The sequence below is a fragment of the Astatotilapia calliptera genome, chromosome 3 (assembly GCF_964374335.1).
Source record: "Astatotilapia calliptera chromosome 3, fAstCal68.1, whole genome shotgun sequence".
NCBI classification, from domain to species: domain Eukaryota; kingdom Metazoa; phylum Chordata; class Actinopteri; order Cichliformes; family Cichlidae; genus Astatotilapia; species Astatotilapia calliptera.
Window position 1 is genome coordinate 23,543,568 of NC_137424.1, and position 20,708 is coordinate 23,564,275.

Genomic DNA, 20,708 nt, shown 5'->3' on the forward strand with positions numbered 1-20,708 from the left:
CAGCAGCCACAGGCCCTGGTGTGGTGTAAGTGGCCTCAGCCAGTGCCACAGGCCCTGGTGTGGTGTAAGTGGCCTGAGCAAGAGTCACAGACCCTGGTGTGGTGTAATTGGCCTCAATAGCAACTAATGCCCTGGTGTGGTGTAAGTGGCCTCAGCCAGTGCCACAGGCCCTGATGTGGTGTAAGTGGCCTGAGCAAGAGCCACAGACCCTGGTGTGGTGTAATTGGCCTCAATAGCAACTAATGCCCTGGTGTGGTGTAAGTGGCCTCAGCCAGCAGCCACAGGCCCTGGTGTGGTGTAAGTGGCCTCAGCCAGCAGCCACAGGCCCTGATGTGGTGTAAGTGGCCCCAGCCGGTCACTCAGGCCCTGGTGTGGTGTAGGTGGCATCAGCTAGCAGCACAAGACATTGGAAAACAGCCAAAAGCAATGTCGTTAATGTGCCCTCATTAATGGGCAGCTGCTTTTGGTCTTTTAATACACCCCTTCTCTGGATCAAAAGCGGTTCAATGACATGAAAATGAAAGGCTTACAGCACCAGGTATTCCCAGGTAGTAGCAACTAATGCCCTGGTGTGGTGTAAGTGGCCTCAGCCAGCAGCCACAGGCCCTGGTGTGGTGTAAGTGGCCTCAGCCAGTGCCACAGGCCCTGGTGTGGTGTAAGTGGCCTGAGCAAGAGCCACAGACCCTGGTGTGGTGTAATTGGCCTCAATAGCAACTAATGCCCTGGTGTGGTGTAAGTGGCCTCAGCCAGCAGCCACAGGCCCTGGTGTGGTGTAAGTGGCCTCAGCCAGCAGCCACAGGCCCTGATGTGGTGTAAGTGGCCCCAGCCGGTCACTCAGGCCCTGGTGTGGTGTAGGTGGCATCAGCTAGCAGCACAAGACATTGGAAAACAGCCAAAATCAATGTCGTTAATGTGCCCTCATTAATGGGCAGCTGCTTTTGGTCTTTTAATACACCCCTTCTCTGGATCAAAAGCGGTTCAATGACATGAAAAAGAAAGGCTTACAGCACCAGGTATTCCCAGGTAGTCTCCCATCCAAGTACTAACCAAGCACAGCCCTGCTTAGCTTCCGAGATCAGACGAGGTCGGGCGTGCTCAGGGTGGTATGGCCGTAAGCTGCTGGCCCCAGCACAATGTCTCAATTTATGGATTCAACTGATTAGGTGGCAAGTACCTGAAGTTACGAAGACAATCCTTTAACCATACCTGCATGTTTGCATAATACCCTAACCCAAAGGCTCAGTTTAGCATTTATCTAACAGCACAGGCCCTGGATTGTTGAAGATGGCCTCAGGAACCAGCACAGGGCCTGGTGTGTTGTACATGGCCACAGCTAGCAGCACAGGGCCTGGTTTGGTGAAGATGGCCTCGGCCAGAAGCGCAGGGCCTGGTGTGATGTGAGTGGCCTGAGCAAGAGCCACAGGCCCTGGTGTGGTGTAATTGGCCTCAGCCAGCAGCCACAGGCCCTGGTGTGGTGTAAGTGGCCTCAGCCAGTGCCACAGGCCCTGGTGTGGTGTAAGTGGCCTGAGCAAGAGTCACAGACCCTGGTGTGGTGTAATTGGCCTCAATAGCAACTAAGGCCCTGGTGTGGTGTAAGTGGCCTCAGCCAGAAGCCACAGGCACTGGTGTGGTGTAAGTGGCCTCAGCCAGCAGCCACAGGCCCTGGTGTGGTGTAAGTGGCCTCAGCCAGCAGCCACAGGCCCTGGTGTGGTGTAAGTGGCCTCAGCCAGCAGCCACAGGCCCTGGTGTGGTGTAAGTGGCCTCAGCCAGAGCCACAGGCCCTGGTGTGGTGTAAGTGGCCTCAGCCAGTGCCACAGGCCCTGGTGTGGTGTAAGTGGCCTGAGCAAGAGCCACAGACCCTGGTGTGGTGTAATTGGCCTCAATAGCAACTAATGCCCTGGTGTGGTGTAGGTGGCCTCAGCCAGCAGCCACAGGCCCTGGTGTGGTGTAAGTGGCCTCAATAGCAACTAATGCCCTGGTGTGGTGTAAGTGGCCTCAGCCAGCAGCCACAGGCCCTGGTGTGGTGTAAGTGGCCTCAGCCAGTGCCACAGGCCCTGGTGTGGTGTAAGTGGCCTGAGCAAGAGCCACAGACCCTGGTGTGGTGTAATTGGCCTCAATAGCAACTAATGCCCTGGTGTGGTGTAGGTGGCCTCAGCCAGCAGCCACAGGCCCTGGTGTGGTGTAAGTGGCCTCAGCCAGTGCCACAGGCCCTGGTGTGGTGTAAGGGGCCTCAATAGCAACTAATGCCCTGGTGTGGTGTAAGTGGCCTCAGCCAGCAGCCACAGGCACTGATGTGGTGTAAGTGGCCTCAGCCAGCAGCCACAGGCCCTGGTGTGGTGTAAGTGGCCTCAGCCAGCAGCCACAGGCACTGGTGTGGTGTAAGTGGCCTGAGCCAGCAGCCACAGGCCCTGGTGTGGTGTAAGTGGCCTCAGTCAGAAGCCACAGGCACTGGTGTGGTGTAAGTGCCCTCAGCCAGCAGCCACAGGCCCTGGTGTGGTGTAAGTGACCTCAGCCAGCAGCCACAGGCCCTGGCGTGGTGTAAGTGGCCTCAGCCAGCAGCCACAGGCCTTGGTGTGGTGTAAGTGGCCTCAGCCAGTGCCACAGGCCCTGGTGTGGTGTAATTGGCCTCAATAGCAACTAATGCCCTGGTGTGGTGTAGGTGGCCTCAGCCAGCAGCCACAGGCCCTGGTGTGGTGTAAGTGGCCTCAGCCAGTGCCACAGGCCCTGGTGTGGTGTAAGGGGCCTCAATAGCAACTAATGCCCTGGTGTGGTGTAAGTGGCCTCAGCCAGCAGCCACAGGCCCTGGTGTGGTGTAAGTGGCCTCAGCCAGCAGCCACAGGCCCTGGTGTGGTGTAAGTGCCCTCAGCCAGCAGCCACAGGCCCTGGTGTGGTGTAAGTGGCCTCAGCCAGCAGCCACAGGCCCTGGTGTGGTGTAAGTGGCCTGAGCCAGCAGCCACAGGCCCTGGTGTGGTGTAAGTGGCCTGAGCAAGAGCCACAGGCCCTGGTGTGGTGTAAGTGGCCTCAGCCAGAAGCCACAGGCCCTGGTGTGGTGTAAGTGACCTCAGCCAACAGCCACAGGCCCTGGTGTGGTGTAAGTGGCCTCAGCCAGCAGCCACAGGCCCTGGTGTGGTGTAAGTGACCTCAGCCAGCAGCCACAGGCCCTGGTGTGGTGTAAGTGGCCTCAGCCAGCAGCCACAGGCCCTGGTGTGGTGTAAGTGGCCTCAGCCAGTGCCACAGGCCCTGGTGTGGTGTAAGTGGCCTGAGCAAGAGTCACAGACCCTGGTGTGGTGTAATTGGCCTCAATAGCAACTAATGCCCTGGTGTGGTGTAGGTGGCCTCAGCCAGCAGCCACAGGCCCTGGTGTGGTGTAAGTGGCCTCAGCCAGTGCCACAGGCCCTGGTGTGGTGTAAGTGGCCTGAGCAAGAGCCACAGACCCTGGTGTGGTGTAATTGGCCTCAATAGCAACTAATGCCCTGGTGTGGTGTAAGTGGCCTCAGCCAGCAGCCACAGGCCCTGGTGTGGTGTAAGTGGCCTCAGCCAGCAGCCACAGGCCCTGATGTGGTGTAAGTGGCCCCAGCCGGTCACTCAGGCCCTGGTGTGGTGTAGGTGGCATCAGCTAGCAGCACAAGACATTGGAAAACAGCCAAAAGCAATGTCGTTAATGTGCCCTCATTAATGGGCAGCTGGTTTTGGTCTTTTAATACACCCCTTCTCTGGATCAAAAGCGGTTCAATGACATGAAAATGAAAGGCTTACAGCACCAGGTATTCCCAGGTAGTCTCCCATCCAAGTACTAACCAAGCCCAGCCCTGCTTAGCTTCAGAGATCAGACGAGGTCAGGCGTGCTCAGGGTGGTATGGCCGTAAGCTGCTGGCCCCAGCACAATGTCTCAATTTATGGATTCAACTGATTAGGTGGCAAGTACCTGAAGTTACGAAGACAATCCTTTAACCATACCTGCATGTTTGCATAATACCCTAACCCAAAGGCTCAGTTTAGCATTTATCTAACAGCACAGGCCCTGGATTGTTGAAGATGGCCTCAGGAACCAGCACAGGGCCTGGTGTGTTGTACATGGCCACAGCTAGCAGCACAGGGCCTGGTTTGGTGAAGATGGCCTCGGCCAGAAGCGCAGGGCCTGGTGTGATGTGAGTGGCCTGAGCAAGAGCCACAGGCCCTGGTGTGGTGTAAGTGGCCTCAGCCAGAAGCCACAGGCACTGGTGTGGTGTAAGTGGCCTCAGCCAGCAGCCACAGGCCCTGGTGTGGTGTAAGTGGCCTCAGCCAGCAGCCACAGGCCCTGGTGTGGTGTAAGTGGCCTCAGCCAGAGCCACAGGCCCTGGTGTGGTGTAAGTGGCCTCAGCCAGTGCCACAGGCCCTGGTGTGGTGTAAGTGGCCTGAGCAAGAGCCACAGACCCTGGTGTGGTGTAATTGGCCTCAATAGCAACTAATGCCCTGGTGTGGTGTAGGTGGCCTCAGCCAGCAGCCACAGGCCCTGGTGTGGTGTAAGTGGCCTCAATAGCAACTAATGCCCTGGTGTGGTGTAAGTGGCCTCAGCCAGCAGCCACAGGCCCTGGTGTGGTGTAATTGGCCTCAATAGCAACTAAGGCCCTGGTGTGGTGTAGGTGGCCTCAGCCAGCAGCCACAGGCCCTGGTGTGGTGTAAGTGGCCTCAGCCAGCAGCCACAGGCCCTGGTGTGGTGTAAGTGGCCTCAGCCAGCAGCCACAGGCCCTGATGTGGTGTAAGTGGCCCCAGCCGGTCACTCAGGCCCTGGTGTGGTGTAGGTGGCATCAGCTAGCAGCACAAGACATTGGAAAACAGCCAAAAGCAATGTCGTTAATGTGCCCTCATTAATGGGCAGCTGCTTTTGGTCTTTTAATACACCCCTTCTCTGGATCAAAAGCGGTTCAATGACATGAAAATGAAAGGCTTACAGCACCAGGTATTCCCAGGCAGTCTCCCATCCAAGTACTAACCAAGCCCAGCCCTGCTTAGCTTCCGAGATCAGACGAGGTCGGGCGTGCTCAGGGTGGTATGGCCGTAAGCTGCTGGCCCCAGCACAATGTCTCAATTTATGGATTCAACTGATTAGGTGGCAAGTACCTGAAGTTACGAAGACAATCCTTTAACCATACCTGCATGTTTGCATAATACCCTAACCCAAAGGCTCAGTTTAGCATTTATCTAACAGCACAGGCCCTGGATTGTTGAAGATGGCCTCAGGAACCAGCACAGGGCCTGGTGTGTTGTACATGGCCACAGCTAGCAGCACAGGGCCTGGTTTGGTGAAGATGGCCTCGGCCAGAAGCGCAGGGCCTGGTGTGATGTGAGTGGCCTGAGCAAGAGCCACAGGCCCTGGTGTGGTGTAATTGGCCTCAGCCAGCAGCCACAGGCCCTGGTGTGGTGTAAGTGGCCTCAGCCAGCAGCCACAGGCCCTGGTGTGGTGTAAGTGGCCTCAGCCAGTGCCACAGGCCCTGGTGTGGTGTAAGTGGCCTGAGCAAGAGTCACAGACCCTGGTGTGGTGTAATTGGCCTCAATAGCAACTAAGGCCCTGGTGTGGTGTAAGTGGCCTCAGCCAGAAGCCACAGGCACTGGTGTGGTGTAAGTGGCCTCAGCCAGCAGCCACAGGCCCTGGTGTGGTGTAAGTGGCCTCAGCCAGCAGCCACAGGCCCTGGTGTGGTGTAAGTGGCCTCAGCCAGCAGCCACAGGCCCTGGTGTGGTGTAAGTGGCCTCAGCCAGAGCCACAGGCCCTGGTGTGGTGTAAGTGGCCTGAGCAAGAGCCACAGACCCTGGTGTGGTGTAATTGGCCTCAATAGCAACTAATGCCCTGGTGTGGTGTAGGTGGCCTCAGCCAGCAGCCACAGGCCCTGGTGTGGTGTAAGTGGCCTCAATAGCAACTAATGCCCTGGTGTGGTGTAAGTGGCCTCAGCCAGCAGCCACAGGCCTTGGTGTGGTGTAAGTGGCCTCAGCCAGTGCCACAGGCCCTGGTGTGGTGTAAGTGGCCTCAATAGCAACTAAGGCGCTGGTGTGGTGTAGGTGGCCTCAGCCAGCAGCCACAGGCCCTGGTGTGGTGTAAGTGGCCTCAGCCAGTGCCACAGGCCCTGGTGTGGTGTAAGTGGCCTGAGCAAGAGCCACAGACCCTGGTGTGGTGTAATTGGCCTCAATAGCAACTAATGCCCTGGTGTGGTGTAAGTGGCCTCAGCCAGCAGCCACAGGCCCTGGTGTGGTGTAAGTGGCCTCAGCCAGCAGCCACAGGCCCTGATGTGGTGTAAGTGGCCCCAGCCGGTCACTCAGGCCCTGGTGTGGTGTAGGTGGCATCAGCTAGCAGCACAAGACATTGGAAAACAGCCAACAGCAATGTCGTTAATGTGCCCTCATTAATGGGCAGCTGCTTTTGGTCTTTTAATACACCCCTTCTCTGGATCAAAAGCGGTTCAATGACATGAAAATGAAAGGCTTACAGCACCAGGTATTCCCAGGCAGTCTCCCATCCAAGTACTAACCAAGCCCAGCCCTGCTTAGCTTCCGAGATCAGACGAGGTCGGGCGTGCTCAGGGTGGTATGGCCGTAAGCTGCTGGCCCCAGCACAATGTCTAAATTTATGGATTCAACTGATTAGGTGGCAAGTACCTGAAGTTACGAAGACAATCCTTTAACCATACCTGCATGTTTGCATAATACCCTAACCCAAAGGCTCAGTTTAGCATTTATCTAACAGCACAGGCCCTGGATTGTTGAAGATGGCCTCAGGAACCAGCACAGGGCCTGGTGTGTTGTACATGGCCACAGCTAGCAGCACAGGGCCTGGTTTGGTGAAGATGGCCTCGGCCAGAAGCGCAGGGCCTGGTGTGATGTGAGTGGCCTGAGCAAGAGCCACAGGCCCTGGTGTGGTGTAAGTGGCCTCAGCCAGAAGCCACAGGCACTGGTGTGGTGTAAGTGGCCTCAGCCAGCAGCCACAGGCCCTGGTGTGGTGTAAGTGGCCTCAGCCAGCAGCCACAGGCCCTGGTGTGGTGTAAGTGGCCTCAGCCAGCAGCCACAGGCCCTGGTGTGGTGTAAGTGGCCTCAGCCAGTGCCACAGGCCCTGGTGTGGTGTAAGTGGCCTGAGCAAGAGCCACAGACCCTGGTGTGGTGTAATTGGCCTCAATAGCAACTAATGCCCTGGTGTGGTGTAAGTGGCCTCAGCCAGCAGCCACAGGCCCTGGTGTGGTGTAAGTGGCCTCAGCCAGCAGCCACAGGCCCTGGTGTGGTGTAAGGGGCCTCAATAGCAACTAATGCCCTGGTGTGCTGTAAGTGGCATCAGCCAGCAGCCACAGGCACTGGTGTGGTGTAAGTGCCCTCAGCCAGCAGCCACAGGCCCTGGTGTGGTGTAAGTGCCCTCAGCCAGCAGCCACAGGCCCTGGTGTGGTGTAAGTGGCCTCAGCCAGTGCCACAGGCCCTGGTGTGGTGTAAGTGGCCTGAGCAAGAGCCACAGGCCCTGGTGTGGTGTAAGTGGCCTCAGCCAGAAGCCACAGGCACTGGTGTGGTGTAAGTGCCCTCAGCCAGCAGCCACAGGCCCTGGTGTGGTGTAAGTGGCCTCAGCCAGCAGCCACAGGCCCTGGTGTGGTGTAAGTGGCCAAAGCAAGAGTCACAGACCCTGGTGTGGTGTAATTGGCCTCAATAGCAACTAATGCCCTGGTGTGGTGTAGGTGGCCTCAGCCAGCAGCCACAGGCCCTGGTGTGGTGTAAGTGGCCTCAGCCAGTGCCACAGGCCCTGGTGTGGTGTAAGGGGCCTCAATAGCAACTAATGCCCTGGTGTGGTGTAAGTGGCCTCAGCCAGCAGCCACAGGCACTGGTGTGGTGTAAGTGGCCTCAGCCAGCAGCACAAGGCCCTGGTGTGGTGTAAGTGGCCTCAGCCAGTGCCACAGGCACTGGTGTGGTGTAAGTGGCCTGAGCAAGAGTCACAGACCCTGGTGTGGTGTAATTGGCCTCAATAGCAACTAATGCCCTGGTGTGGTGTAGGTGGCCTCAGCCAGCAGCCACAGGCCCTGGTGTGGTGTAAGTGGCCTCAGCCAGTGCCACAGGCCCTGGTGTGGTGTAAGTGGCCTGAGCAAGAGCCACAGACCCTGGTGTGGTGTAATTGGCCTCAATAGCAACTAATGCCCTGGTGTGGTGTAAGTGGCCTCAGCCAGCAGCCACAGGCCCTGGTGTGGTGTAAGTGGCCTCAGCCAGCAGCCACAGGCCCTGATGTGGTGTAAGTGGCCCCAGCCGGTCACTCAGGCCCTGGTGTGGTGCAGGTGGCATCAGCTAGCAGCACAAGACATTGGAAAACAGCCAAAAGCAATGTCGTTAATGTGCCCTCATTAATGGGCAGCTGCTTTTGGTCTTTTAATACACCCCTTCTCTGCATCAAAAGCGGTTCAATGACATGAAAATGAAAGGCTTACAGCACCAGGTATTCCCAGGCAGTCTCCCATCCAAGTACTAACCAAGCCCAGCCCTGCTTAGCTTCCGAGATCAGACGAGGTCGGGCGTGCTCAGGGTGGTATGGCCGTAAGCTGCTGGCCCCAGCACAATGTCTCAATTTATGGATTCAACTGATTAGGTGGCAAGTACCTGAAGTTACGAAGACAATCCTTTAACCATACCTGCATGTTTGCATAATACCCTAACCCAAAGGCTCAGTTTAGCATTTATCTAACAGCACAGGCCCTGGATTGTTGAAGATGGCCTCAGGAACCAGCACAGGGCCTGGTGTGTTGTACATGGCCACAGCTAGCAGCACAGGGCCTGGTTTGGTGAAGATGGCCTCGGCCAGAAGCGCAGGGCCTGGTGTGATGTGAGTGGCCTGAGCAAGAGCCACAGGCCCTGGTGTGGTGTAATTGGCCTCAGCCAGCAGCCACAGGCCCTGGTGTGGTGTAAGTGGCCTCAGCCAGCAGCCACAGGCCCTGGTGTGGTGTAAGTGGCCTCAGCCAGTGCCACAGGCCCTGGTGTGGTGTAAGTGGCCTGAGCAAGAGTCACAGACCCTGGTGTGGTGTAATTGGCCTCAATAGCAACTAAGGCCCTGGTGTGGTGTAAGTGGCCTCAGCCAGAAGCCACAGGCACTGGTGTGGTGTAAGTGGCCTCAGCCAGCAGCCACAGGCCCTGGTGTGGTGTAAGTGGCCTCAGCCAGCAGCCACAGGCCCTGGTGTGGTGTAAGTGGCCTCAGCCAGCAGCCACAGGCCCTGGTGTGGTGTAAGTGGCCTCAGCCAGTGCCACAGGCCCTGGTGTGGTGTAAGTGGCCTCAGCCAGTGCCACAGACCATGGTGTGGTGTAATTGGCCTCAATAGCAACTAATGCCCTGGTGTGGTGTAGGTGGCCTCAGCCAGCAGCCACAGGCCCTGGTGTGGTGTAAGTGGCCTCAATAGCAACTAATGCCCTGGTGTGGTGTAAGTGGCCTCAGCCAGCAGCCACAGGCCCTGGTGTGGTGTAAGTGGCCTCAGCCACTGCCACAGGCCCTGGTGTGGTGTAAGTGGCCTCAATAGCAACTAAGGCCCTGGTGTGGTGTAGGTGGCCTCAGCCAGCAGCCACAGGCCCTGGTGTGGTGTAAGTGGCCTCAGCCAGTGCCACAGGCCCTGGTGTGGTGTAAGTGGCCTGAGCAAGAGCCACAGACCCTGGTGTGGTGTAATTGGTCTCAATAGCAACTAATGCTCTGGTGTGGTGTAAGTGGCCTCAGCCAGCAGCCACAGGCCCTGGTGTGGTGTAAGTGGCCTCAGCCAGCAGCCACAGGCCCTGATGTGGTGTAAGTGGCCCCAGCCGGTCACTCAGGCCCTGGTGTGGTGTAGGTGGCATCAGCTAGCAGCACAAGACATTGGAAAACAGCCAAAAGCAATGTCGTTAATGTGCCCTCATTAATGGGCAGCTGCTTTTGGTCTTTTAATACACCCCTTCTCTGGATCAAAAGCGGTTCAATGACATGAAAATGAAAGGCTTACAGCACCAGGTATTCCCAGGTAGTCTCCCATCCAAGTACTAACCAAGCCCAGCCCTGCTTAGCTTCCGAGATCAGACGAGGTCGGGCGTGCTCAGGGTGGTATGGCCGTAAGCTGCTGGCCCCAGCACAATGTCTCAATTTATGGATTCAACTGATTAGGTGGCAAGTACCTGAAGTTACGAAGACAATCCTTTAACCATACCTGCATGTTTGCATAATACCCTAACCCAAAGGCTCAGTTTAGCATTTATCTAACAGCACAGGCCCTGGATTGTTGAAGATGGCCTCAGGAACCAGCACAGGGCCTGGTGTGTTGTACATGGCCACAGCTAGCAGCACAGGGCCTGGTTTGGTGAAGATGGCCTCGGCCAGAAGCGCAGGGCCTGGTGTGATGTGAGTGGCCTGAGCAAGAGCCACAGGCCCTGGTGTGGTGTAAGTGGCCTCAGCCAGAAGCCACAGGCACTGGTGTGGTGTAAGTGGCCTCAGCCAGCAGCCACAGGCCCTGGTGTGGTGTAAGTGGCCTCAGCCAGCAGCCACAGGCCCTGGTGTGGTGTAAGTGGCCTCAGCCAGAGCCACAGGCCCTGGTGTGGTGTAAGTGGCCTCAGCCAGTGCCACAGGCCCTGGTGTGGTGTAAGTGGCCTGAGCAAGAGCCACAGACCCTGGTGTGGTGTAATTGGCCTCAATAGCAACTAATGCCCTGGTGTGGTGTAGGTGGCCTCAGCCAGCAGCCACAGGCCCTGGTGTGGTGTAAGTGGCCTCAATAGCAACTAATGCCCTGGTGTGGTGTAAGTGGCCTCAGCCAGCAGCCACAGGCCCTGGTGTGGTGTAAGTGGCCTCAGCCAGTGCCACAGGCCCTGGTGTGGTGTAAGTGGCCTGAGCAAGAGCCACAGGCCCTGGTGTGGTGTAAGTGGCCTCAGCCAGAAGCCACAGGCACTGGTGTGGTGTAAGTGCCCTCAGCCAGCAGCCACAGGCACTGGTGTGGTGTAAGTGACCTCAGCCAGCAGCCACAGGCCCTGGTGTGGTGTAAGTGGCCTCAGCCAGAAGCCACAGGCACTGGTGTGGTGTAAGTGCCCTCAGCCAGCAGCCACAGGCACTGGTGTGGTGTAAGTGACCTCAGCCAGCAGCCACATGCCCTGGTGTGGTGTAAGTGGCCTCAGCCAGCAGCCACAGGCCCTGGTGTGGTGTAAGTGGCCTCAGCCAGTGCCACAGGCCATGGTGTGGTGTAAGTGGCCTGAGCAAGAGCCACAGACCCTGGTGTGGTGTAATTGGCCTCAATAGCAACTAATGCCCTGGTGTGGTGTAAGTGGCCTCAGCCAGCAGCCACAGGCCCTGGTGTGGTGTAAGTGGCCTCAGCCAGCAGCCACAGGCCCTGATGTGGTGTAAGTGGCCCCAGCCGGTCACTCAGGCCCTGGTGTGGTGTAGGTGGCATCAGCTAGCAGCACAAGACATTGGAAAACAGCCAAAAGCAATGTCGTTAATGTGCCCTCATTAATGGGCAGCTGCTTTTGGTCTTTTAATACACCCCTTCTCTGGATCAAAAGCTGTTCAATGACATGAAAATGAAAGGCTTACAGCACCAGGTATTCCCAGGTAGTCTCCCATCCAAGTACTAACCAAGCCCAGCCCTGCTTAGCTTCCGAGATCAGACGAGGTCGGGCGTGCTCAGGGTGGTATGGCCGTAAGCTGCTGGCCCCAGCACAATGTCTCAATTTATGGATTCAACTATTTAGGTGGCAAGTACCTGAAGTTACGAAGACAATCCTTTAACCATACCTGCATGTTTGCATAATACCCTAACCCAAAGGCTCAGTTTAGCATTTATCTAACAGCACAGGCCCTGGATTGTTGAAGATGGCCTCAGGAACCAGCACAGGGCCTGGTGTGTTGTACATGGCCACAGCTAGCAGCACAGGGCCTGGTTTGGTGAAAATGGCCTCGGCCAGAAGCGCAGGGCCTGGTGTGATGTGAGTGGCCTGAGCAAGAGCCACAGGCCCTGGTGTGGTGTAAGTGGCCTCAGCCAGAAGCCACAGGCACTGGTGTGGTGTAAGTGGCCTCAGCCAGCAGCCACAGGCCCTGGTGTGGTGTAAGTGGCCTCAGCCAGCAGCCACAGGCCCTGGTGTGGTGTAAGTGGCCTCAGCCAGCAGCCACAGGCCCTGGTGTGGTGTAAGTGGCCTCAGCCAGAGCCACAGGCCCTGGTGTGGTGTAAGTGGCCTCAGCCAGTGCCACAGGCCCTGGTGTGGTGTAAGTGACCTATATAGCAACTAATGCCCTGGTGTGGTGTAAGTGGCCTCAGCCAGCAGCCACAGGCCCTGGTGTGGTGTAAGTGGCCTCAGCCACTGCCACAGGCCCTGGTGTGGTGTAAGTGGCCTCAATAGCAACTAAGGCCCTGGTGTGGTGTAGGTGGCCTCAGCCAGCAGCCACAGGCCCTGGTGTGGTGTAAGTGGCCTCAGCCAGTGCCACAGGCCCTGGTGTGGTGTAAGTGGCCTGAGCAAGAGCCACAGACCATGGTGTGGTGTAATTGGTCTCAATAGCAACTAATGCTCTGGTGTGGTGTAAGTGGCCTCAGCCAGCAGCCACAGGCCCTGGTGTGGTGTAAGTGGCCTCAGCCAGCAGCCACAGGCCCTGATGTGGTGTAAGTGGCCCCAGCCGGTCACTCAGGCCCTGGTGTGGTGTAGGTGGCATCAGCTAGCAGCACAAGACATTGGAAAACAGCCAAAAGCAATGTCGTTAATGTGCCCTCATTAATGGGCAGCTGCTTTTGGTCTTTTAATACACCCCTTCTCTGGATCAAAAGCGGTTCAATGACATGAAAATGAAAGGCTTACAGCACCAGGTATTCCCAGGTAGTCTCCCATCCAAGTACTAACCAAGCCCAGCCCTGCTTAGCTTCCGAGATCAGACGAGGTCGGGCGTGCTCAGGGTGGTATGGCCGTAAGCTGCTGGCCCCAGCACAATGTCTCAATTTATGGATTCAACTGATTAGGTGGCAAGTACCTGAAGTTACGAAGACAATCCTTTAACCATACCTGCATGTTTGCATAATACCCTAACCCAAAGGCTCAGTTTAGCATTTATCTAACAGCACAGGCCCTGGTGTGTTGTACATGGCCACAGCTAGCAGCACAGGGCCTGGTTTGGTGAAGATGGCCTCGGCCAGAAGCGCAGGGCCTGGTGTGATGTGAGTGGCCTGAGCAAGAGCCACAGGCCCTGGTGTGGTGTAAGTGGCCTCAGCCAGAAGCCACAGGCACTGGTGTGGTGTAAGTGGCCTCAGCCAGCAGCCACAGGCCCTGGTGTGGTGTAAGTGGCCTCAGCCAGCAGCCACAGGCCCTGGTGTGGTGTAAATGGCCTCAGCCAGCAGCCACAGGCCCTGGTGTGGTGTAAGTGGCCTCAGCCAGAGCCACAGGCCCTGGTGTGGTGTAAGTGGCCTCAGCCAGTGCCACAGGCCCTGGTGTGGTGTAAGTGGCCTGAGCAAGAGCCACAGACCCTGGTGTGGTGTAATTGGCCTCAATAGCAACTAATGCCCTGGTGAGGTGTAGGTGGCCTCAGCCAGCAGCCACAGGCCCTGGTGTGGTGTAAGTGGCCTCAGCCAGTGCCACAGGCCCTGGTGTGGTGTAAGGGGCCTCAATAGCAACTAATGCCCTGGTGTGGTGTAAGTGGCCTCAGCCAGCAGCCACAGGCACTGGTGTGGTGTAAGTGGCCTCAGCCAGCAGCCACAGGCCCTGGTGTGGTGTAAGTGGCCTCAGCCAGCAGCCACAGGCCCTGGTGTGGTGTAAGTGGCCTGAGCCAGCTGCCACAGGCCCTGGTGTGGTGTAAGTGGCCTCAGCCAGAAGCCACAGGTACTGGTGTTGTGTAAGTGCCCTCAGCCAGCAGCCACAGGCCCTGGTGTGGTGTAAGTGACCTCAGCCAGCAGCCACAGGCCCTGGTGTGGTGTAAGTGGCCTCAGCCAGCAGCCACAGGCCCTGGTGTGGTGTAAGTGGCCTGAGCAAGAGCCACAGACCCTGGTGTGGTGTAATTGGCCTCAATAGCAACTAATGCCCTGGTGTGGTGTAGGTGGCCTCAGCCAGCAGCCACAGGCCCTGGTGTGGTGTAAGTGGCCTCAGCCAGTGCCACAGGCCCTGGTGTGGTGTAAGGGGCCTCAATAGCAACTAATGCCCTGGTGTGGTGTAAGTGGCCTCAGCCAGCAGCCACAGGCACTGGTGTGGTGTAAGTGCCCTCAGCCAGCAGCCACAGGCCCTGGTGTGGTGTAAGTGGCCTCAGCCAGCAGCCACAGGCCCTGGTGTGGTGTAAGTGGCCTCAGCAAGAGCCACAGGCCCTGGTGTGGTGTAAGTGGCCTCAGCCAGAAGCCACAGGCACTGGTGTGGTGTAAGTGCCCTCAGCCAGCAGCCACAGGCACTGGTGTGGTGTAAGTGACCTCAGCCAGCAGCCACAGGCCCTGGTGTGGTGTAAGTGGCCTCAGCCAGCAGCCACAGGCCCTGGTGTGGTGTAAGTGGCCTCAGCCAGTGCCACAGGCCCTAGTGTGGTGTAAGTGGCCTGAGCAAGAGTCACAGACCCTGGTGTGGTGTAATTGGCCTCAATAGCAACTAATGCCCTGGTGTGGTGTAGGTGGCCTCAGCCAGCAGCCACAGGCCCTGGTGTGGTGTAAGTGGCCTCAGCCAGTGCCACAGGCCCTGATGTGGTGTAAGTGGCCTGAGCAAGAGCCACAGACCCTGGTGTGGTGTAATTGGCCTCAATAGCAACTAATGCCCTGGTGTGGTGTAAGTGGCCTCAGCCAGAAGCCACAGGCACTGGTGTGGTGTAAGTGGCCTCAGCCAGCAGCCACAGGCCCTGATGTGGTGTAAGTGGCCCCAGCCAGCAGCCACAGGCCCTGGTGTGGTGTAAGTGGCCTCAGCCAAAAGCCACAGGCACTGGTGTGGTGTAAGTGCCCTCAGCCAGCAGCCACAGGCACTGGTGTGGTGTAAGTGACCTCAGCCAGCAGCCACAGGCCCTGGTGTGGTGTAAGTGGCCTCAGCCAGCAGCCACAGGCCCTGGTGTGGTGTAAGTGGCCTCAGCCAGTGCCACAGGCCCTGGTGTGGTGTAAGTGGCCTGAGCAAGAGTCACAGACCCTGGTGTGGTGTAATTGGCCTCAATAGCAACTAATGCCCTGGTGTGGTGTAAGTGGCCTCAGCCAGCAGCCACAGGCCCTGGTGTGGTGTAAGTGGCCTGAGCAAGAGCCACAGGCCCTGGTGTGGTGTAAGTGGCCTCAGCCAGAAGCCACAGGCACTGGTGTGGTGTAAGTGGCCTCAGCCAGCAGCCACAGTCCCTGGTGTGGTGAAAGTGGCCTCAGCCAGCAGCCACAGGCCCTGGTGTGGTGTAAATGGCCTCAGCCAGCAGCCACAGGCCCTGGTGTGGTGTAAGTGGCCTCAGCCAGAGCCACAGGCCATGGTGTGGTGTAAGTGGCCTCAGCCAGTGCCACAGGCCCTGGTGTGGTGTAAGTGGCCTGAGCAAGAGCCACAGACCCTGGTGTGGTGTAATTGGCCTCAATAGCAACTAATGCCCTGGTGTGGTGTAGGTGGCCTCAGCCAGCAGCCACAGGCCCTGGTGTGGTGTAAGTGGCCTCAGCCAGTGCCACAGGCCCTGGTGTGGTGTAAGGGGCCTCAATAGCAACTAATGCCCTGGTGTGGTGTAAGTGGCCTCAGCCACCAGCCACAGGCACTGGTGTGGTGTAAGTGGCCTCAGCCAGCAGCCACAGGCCCTGGTGTGGTGTAAGTGGCCTCAGCCAGCAGCCACAGGCCCTGGTGTGGTGTAAGTGGCCTGAGCCAGCTGCCACAGGCCCTAGTGTGGTGTAAGTGGCCTCAGCCAGAAGCCACAGGCACTGGTGTGGTGTAAGTGCCCTCAGCCAGCAGCCACACGCCCTGGTGTGGTGTAAGTGACCTCAGCCAGCAGCCAAAGGCCCTGGTGTGGTGTAAGTGGCCTCAGCCAGCAGCCACAGGCCCTGGTGTGGTGTAAGTGGCCTCAGCCAGTGCCACAGGCCCTGGTGTGGTGTAAGTGGCCTGAGCAAGAGTCACAGACCCTGGTGTGGTGTAATTGGCCTCAATAGCAACTAATGCCCTGGTGTGGTGTAGGTGGCCTCAGCCAGCAGCCACAGGCCCTGGTGTGGTGTAAGTGGCCTCAGCCAGTGCCACAGGCCCTGGTGTGGTGTAAGTGGCCTGAGCAAGAGCCACAGGCCCTGGTGTGGTGTAAGTGGCCTCAGCCAGAAGCCACAGGCACTGGTGTGGTGTAAGTGCCCTCAGCCAGCAGCCACAGGCACTGGTGTGGTGTAAGTGACCTCAGCCAGCAGCCACAGGCCCTGGTGTGGTGTAAGTGGCCTCAGCCAGCAGCCACAGGCCCTGGTGTGGTGTAAGTGGCCTCAGCCAGAAGCCACAGGCACTGGTGTGGTGTAAGTGCCCTCAGCCAGCAGCCACAGGCACTGGTGTGGTGTAAGTGACCTCAGCCAGCAGCCACATGCCCTGGTGTGGTGTAAGTGGCCTCAGCCAGCAGCCACAGGCCCTGGTGTGGTGTAAGTGGCCTCAGCCAGTGCCACAGGCCCTGGTGTGGTGTAAGTGGCCTGAGCAAGAGTCACAGACGCTGGTGTGGTGTAATTGGCCTCAATAGCAACTAATGCCCTGGTGTGGTGTAGGTGGCCTCAGCCAACAGCCACAGGCCCTGGTGTGGTGTAAGTGGCCTCAGCCAGTGCCACAGGCCATGGTGTGGTGTAAGTGGCCTGAGCAAGAGCCACAGACCCTGGTGTGGTGTAATTGGCCTCAATAGCAACTAATGCCCTGGTGTGGTGTAAGTGGCCTCAGCCAGCAGCCACAGGCCCTGGTGTGGTGTAAGTGGCCTCAGCCAGCAGCCACAGGCCCTGATGTGGTGTAAGTGGCCCCAGCCGGTCACTCAGGCCCTGGTGTGGTGTAGGTGGCATCAGCTAGCAGCACAAGACATTGGAAAACAGCCAAAAGCAATGTCGTTAATGTGCCCTCATTAATGGGCAGCTGCTTTTGGTCTTTTAATACACCCCTTCTCTGGATCAAAAGCTGTTCAATGACATGAAAATGAAAGGCTTACAGCACCAGGTATTCCCAGGTAGTCTCCCATCCAAGTACTAACCAAGCCCAGCCCTGCTTAGCTTCCGAGATCAGACGAGGTCGGGCGTGCTCAGGGTGGTATGGCCGTAAGCTGCTGGCCCCAGCACAATGTCTCAATTTATGGATTCAACTGATTAGGTGGCAAGTACCTGAAGTTACGAAGACAATCCTTTAACCATACCTGCATGTTTGCATAATACCCTAACCCAAAGGCTCAGTTTAGCATTTATCTAACAGCACAGGCCCTGGATTGTTGAAGATGGCCTCAGGAACCAGCACAGGGCCTGGTGTGTTGTACATGGCCACAGCTAGCAGCACAGGGCCTGGTTTGGTGAAAATGGCCTCGGCCAGAAGCGCAGGGCCTGGTGTGATGTGAGTGGCCTGAGCCAGAAGCCACAGGCACTGGTGTGGTGTAAGTGGCCTCAGCCAGCAGCCACAGGCCCTGGTGTGGTGTAAGTGGCCTCAGCCAGCAGCCACAGGCCCTGGTGTGGTGTAAGTGGCCTCAGCCAGCAGCCACAGGCCCTGGTGTGGTGTAAGTGGCCTCAGCCAGAGCCACAGGCCCTGGTGTGGTGTAAGTGGCCTCAGCCAGTGCCACAGGCCCTGGTGTGGTGTAAGTGGCCTGAGCAAGAGCCAAAGACCCTGGTGTGGTGTAATTGGCCTCAATAGCAACTAATGCCCTGGTGTGGTGTAGGTGGCCTCAGCCAGCAGCCACAGGCCCTGGTGTGGTGTAAGTGGCCTCAATAGCAACTAATGCCCTGGTGTGGTGTAAGTGGCCTCAGCCAGCAGCCACAGGCCCTGGTGTGGTGTAAGTGGCCTGAGCAAGAGCCACAGACCCTGGTGTGGTGTAATTGGCCTCAATAGCAACTAAGACCCTGGTGTGGTGTAGGTGGCCTCAGCCAGCAGCCACAGGCCCTGGTGTGGTGTAAGTGGCCTCAGCCAGCAGCCACAGGCCCTGGTGTGGTGTAAGTGGCCTCAGCCAGCAGCCACAGGCCCTGATGTGGTGTAAGTGGCCCCAGCCGGTCACTCAGGCCCTGGTGTGGTGTAGGTGGCATCAGCTAGCAGCACAAGACATTGGAAAACAGCCAAAAGCAATGTCGTTAATGTGCCCTCATTAATGGGCAGCTGCTTTTGGTCTTTTAATACACCCCTTCTCTGGATCAAAAGCGGTTCAATGACATGAAAATGAAAGGCTTACAGCACCAGGTATTCCCAGGCAGTCTCCCATCCAAGTACTAACCAAGCCCAGCCCTGCTTAGCTTCCAAGATCAGACGAGGTCGGGCGTGCTCAGGGTGGTATGGCCGTAAGCTGCTGGCCCCAGCACAATGTCTCAATTTATGGATTCAACTGATTAGGTGGCAAGTACCTGAAGTTACGAAGACAATCCTTTAACCATACCTGCATGTTTGCATAATACCCTAACCCAAAGGCTCAGTTTAGCATTTATCTAACAGCACAGGCCCTGGTGTGTTGTACATGGCCACAGCTAGCAGCACAGGGCCTGGTTTGGTGAAGATGGCCTCGGCCAGAAGCGCAGGGCCTGGTGTGATGTGAGTGGCCTGAGCAAGAGCCACAGGCCCTGGTGTGGTGTAAGTGGCCTCAGCCAGCAGCCACAGGCCCTGGTGTGGTGTAAGTGGCCTCAGCCAGCAGCCACAGGCCCTGGTGTGGTGTAAATGGCCTCAGCCAGCAGCCACAGGCCCTGGTGTGGTGTAAGTGGCCTCAGCCAGAGCCACAGGCCCTGGTGTGGTGTAAGTGGCCTCAGCCAGTGCCACAGGCCCTGGTGTGGTGTAGGTGGCCTGAGCAAGAGCCACAGACCCTGGTGTGGTGTAATTGGCCTCAATAGCAACTAATGCCCTGGTGAGGTGTAAGTGGCCTCAGCCAGCAGCCACAGGCCCTGGTGTGGTGTAAGTGCCCTCAGCCAGTGCCACAGGCCCTGGTGTGGTGTAAGGGGCCTCAATAGCAACTAATGCCCTGGTGTGGTGTAAGTGGCCTCAGCCAGCAGCCACAGGCACTGGTGTGGTGTAAGTGGCCTGAGCCAGCAGCCACAGGCCCTGGTGTGGTGTAAGTGGCCTCAGCCAGCAGCCACAGGCACTGGTGTGGTGTAAGTGCCCTCAGCCAGCAGCCACAGGCCCTGGTGTGGTGTAAGTGACCTCAGCCAGCAGCCACAGGCACTGGTGTGGTGTAAGTGCCCTCAGCCAGCAGCCACAGGCCCTGGTGTGGTGTAAGTGGCCTGAGCCAGCTGCCACAGGCCCTGGTGTGGTGTAAGTGGCCTCAGCCAGAAGCCACAGGCACTGGTGTGGTGTAAGTGCCCTCAGCCAGCAGCCACAGGCCCTGGTGTGGTGTAAGTGACCTCAGCCAGCAGCCACAGGCCCTGGTGTGGTGTAAGTGGCCTCAGCCAGCAGCCACAGACCCTGGTGTGGTGTAAGTGGCCTCAGCCAGTGCCAAAGGCCCTGGTGTGGTGTAAGTGGCCTCAGCCAGTGCCACAGGCCCTGGTGTGGTGTAAGTGGCCTGAGCAAGAGCCACAGGCCCTGGTGTGGTGTAAGTGGCCTCAGCCAGAAGCCACAGGCACTGGTGTGGTGTAAGTGCCCTCAGCCAGCAGCCACAGGCACTGGTGTGGTGTAAGTGACCTCAGCCAGCAGCCACAGGCCCTGGTGTGGTGTAAGTGGCCTCAGCCAGCAGCCACAGGCCCTGGTGTGGTGTAAGTGGCCTCAGCCAGAAGCCACAGGCACTGGTGTGGTGTAAGTGCCCTCAGCCAGCAGCCACAGGCACTGGTGTGGTGTAAGTGACCTCAGCCAGCAGCCACATGCCCTGGTGTGGTGTAAGTGGCCTCAGCCAGCAGCCACAGGCCCTGGTGTGGTGTAAGTGGCCTCAGCCAGTGCCACAGGCCCTGGTGTGGTGTAAGTGGCCTGAGCAAGAGTCACAGACGCTGGTGTGGTGTAATTGGCCTCAATAGCAACTAATGCCCTGGTGTGGTGTAGGTGGCCTCAGCCAACAGCCACAGGCCCTGGTGTGGTGTAAGTGGCCTCAGCCAGTGCCACAGGCCATGGTGTGGTGTAAGTGGCCTGAGCAAGAGCCACAGACCCTGGTGTGGTGTAATTGGCCTCAATAGCAACTAATGCCCTGGTGTGGTGTAAGTGGCCTCAGCCAGCAGCCACAGGCCCTGGTGTGGTGTAAGTGGCCTCAGCCAGCAGCCACAGGCCCTGATGTGGTGTAAGTGGCCCCAGCCGGTCACTCAGGCCCTGGTGTGGTGTAGGTGGCATCAGCTAGCAGCACAAGACATTGGAAAACAGCCAAAAGCAATGTCGTTAATGTGCCCTCATTAATGGGCAGCTGCTTTTGGTCTTTTAATACACCCCTTCTCTGGATCAAAAGCTGTTCAATGACATGAAAATGAAAGGCTTACAGCACCAGGTATTCCCAGGTAGTCTCCCATCCAAGTACTAACCAAGCCCAGCCCTGCTTAGCTTCCGAGATCAGACGAGGTCGGGCGTGCTCAGGGTGGTATGGCCGTAAGCTGCTGGCCCCAGCACAATGTCTCAATTTATGGATTCAACTGATTAGGTGGCAAGTACCTGAAGTTACGAAGACAATCCTTTAACCATACCTGCATGTTTGCATAATACCCTAACCCAAAGGCTCAGTTTAGCATTTATCTAACAGCACA

General features: G+C 57.7%; 11 non-coding genes across 11 annotated transcripts; all 11 read right to left on the reverse strand.

Annotated features, from left to right (window-relative positions):
- Positions 1 to 998: 998 nt before the first annotated feature.
- LOC145427153 (5S ribosomal RNA) lies at positions 999 to 1,117 on the reverse strand. Its single transcript, XR_013907878.1, has one exon. It is a non-coding gene; the product is annotated as a 5S ribosomal RNA (ribosomal RNA).
- A 2,632-nt stretch (positions 1,118 to 3,749) lies between these two features.
- On the reverse strand, positions 3,750 to 3,868 carry LOC145426920 (5S ribosomal RNA). The gene has a single exon (XR_013907641.1). It is a non-coding gene; the product is annotated as a 5S ribosomal RNA (ribosomal RNA).
- Positions 3,869 to 4,924: 1,056 nt separating this feature from the next.
- On the reverse strand, positions 4,925 to 5,043 carry LOC145426467 (5S ribosomal RNA). The gene has a single exon (XR_013907177.1). It is a non-coding gene; the product is annotated as a 5S ribosomal RNA (ribosomal RNA).
- A 1,408-nt stretch (positions 5,044 to 6,451) lies between these two features.
- LOC145426469 (5S ribosomal RNA) lies at positions 6,452 to 6,570 on the reverse strand. The gene has a single exon (XR_013907179.1). It is a non-coding gene; the product is annotated as a 5S ribosomal RNA (ribosomal RNA).
- Positions 6,571 to 8,413: 1,843 nt separating this feature from the next.
- Positions 8,414 to 8,532, reverse strand: LOC145426470 (5S ribosomal RNA). The gene has a single exon (XR_013907180.1). It is a non-coding gene; the product is annotated as a 5S ribosomal RNA (ribosomal RNA).
- Positions 8,533 to 9,940: 1,408 nt separating this feature from the next.
- On the reverse strand, positions 9,941 to 10,059 carry LOC145427703 (5S ribosomal RNA). The gene has a single exon (XR_013908245.1). It is a non-coding gene; the product is annotated as a 5S ribosomal RNA (ribosomal RNA).
- A 1,452-nt stretch (positions 10,060 to 11,511) lies between these two features.
- LOC145427704 (5S ribosomal RNA) lies at positions 11,512 to 11,630 on the reverse strand. The gene has a single exon (XR_013908246.1). It is a non-coding gene; the product is annotated as a 5S ribosomal RNA (ribosomal RNA).
- Positions 11,631 to 12,764: 1,134 nt separating this feature from the next.
- On the reverse strand, positions 12,765 to 12,883 carry LOC145427705 (5S ribosomal RNA). Its single transcript, XR_013908247.1, has one exon. It is a non-coding gene; the product is annotated as a 5S ribosomal RNA (ribosomal RNA).
- Positions 12,884 to 17,019: 4,136 nt separating this feature from the next.
- On the reverse strand, positions 17,020 to 17,138 carry LOC145427706 (5S ribosomal RNA). Its single transcript, XR_013908248.1, has one exon. It is a non-coding gene; the product is annotated as a 5S ribosomal RNA (ribosomal RNA).
- Positions 17,139 to 18,234: 1,096 nt separating this feature from the next.
- On the reverse strand, positions 18,235 to 18,353 carry LOC145426960 (5S ribosomal RNA). The gene has a single exon (XR_013907682.1). It is a non-coding gene; the product is annotated as a 5S ribosomal RNA (ribosomal RNA).
- A 2,087-nt stretch (positions 18,354 to 20,440) lies between these two features.
- LOC145427708 (5S ribosomal RNA) lies at positions 20,441 to 20,559 on the reverse strand. Its single transcript, XR_013908250.1, has one exon. It is a non-coding gene; the product is annotated as a 5S ribosomal RNA (ribosomal RNA).
- Positions 20,560 to 20,708: the final 149 nt, after the last annotated feature.